Genomic DNA, 1,448 nt, shown 5'->3' with positions numbered 1-1,448 from the left:
AACAATGATTAATGTACGATTGCGGGTGAACAAACAAAAGGAACTAATGAGAGATCTTTTTTCTTCGTCCGCCAACATGGCGGCGATGACGTCACGTGGCCACCTAGTAGTAGGCATCCTTCTGTCTCGGGAGACAATGGTTGCGCCCTGTCTTGTCAAATCAGTCTGGTTGAGAGCAGCGTCTGGAATGGCTCAGCAGACCTATCCTGGCGTGACAGTCCTTGCCACAAGTGAGGCAAATGAAATCGGACTGCTGGTCTGAGGTCTGGCTCTGCTGTCGCTGTTTCCTCTGTTCCGTTTTGTTCTCCAGCTGGAGGTTCCTCTTTTCCTCCCCTCTCCTGACTCCCTCGTGCACAGTGTGGCGCCATCATCCGCGGTCAGCTGCCGCCTACGTGGCCACCTACTGTTCAAGATAAGAACATCAGCAACCGTCTGTCGCTCAAGATATGAGAAACAAGGACGTAAGCTAGAAGGAAAAGCGGCAAATTTGCAACACACCTTACGATGATGAAGGTTTATTGAAGGTTCGTTAAGGAAGGGGAAATTTCGAAAAATTGTGCCTACCTTCTAAAAAAACTTGGCTTCGCCACTGGGTACGAACAGTTTTAAAGTTAAGATACAAAATGAGTAGCTTATTGTTTTATGCATGCATGCTTACGATGTCTTCAATAGCTAAAATCTGGTGATTTCACGTTGTTGTTTTGTGGAGTACGGGAAAGAATTGCACTGAAATGTGTGCCGCACGTGCCACACGATTAGCTTTCCTTTTTTAACCAATAGTATTCTTTCTTTGTGTTTTGTGGTCGCTGATTCGTTGCTCTAAGGTGATGTTGCCCGAACCGATTTTTAACGACGATTTTTAATCCATGAGTACATGAGACAACTTTTCACGCAACTTTGCCGCAATATGTCATACGAGACGATTTTTAAGGCAATAGTGCTCGCAACATTCAAGTCCAGGCTCCTGCTCGACAAATCCCGGGCGACAAATATGGCGGACACTGATGACGTGACCGTCGACACGACTTATTTCGGTTCTTCGTGGTGCATTCTGGGACGATGTTGCGTTAAAAGTCAACGAAGGGCGTGTTATATATCGTAAATCCAAGGCCCACTTTCCCTCTTGTATCTCGGACAAATTGTCGGGGGAGAAATTCAATGAACTTTCATCCGGAAAAATGGCTGATTCAAATCAATTGGATGTTGCACTATCTGAATCGGTAACTAGTAACCCTGAACTCACCTGTTTTGAGCCTGTTTCAGCTAATTATGTTCGTGATCTTATCTGCTCATCAAAAATTAAGTGCTGCGTCCTTGATCCTTTACTTGCCACTCGGATGAGTAAGTGTCTACCTATTTTGCTGCCTGTTATTACCAAGATAGTAAACCTTTCCCTTTCGACTGCTTTGGTACCTTATCTTCTCAAGCTGGCCATTATCACTCCTACA

Source organism: Montipora foliosa, chromosome 3 (assembly GCF_036669935.1).
Source record: "Montipora foliosa isolate CH-2021 chromosome 3, ASM3666993v2, whole genome shotgun sequence".
In the NCBI taxonomy this organism is placed as follows: domain Eukaryota; kingdom Metazoa; phylum Cnidaria; class Anthozoa; order Scleractinia; family Acroporidae; genus Montipora; species Montipora foliosa.
The sequence above is the reverse complement of the archived record's forward strand: the minus strand, read 5'-3'. Positions refer to the sequence as shown.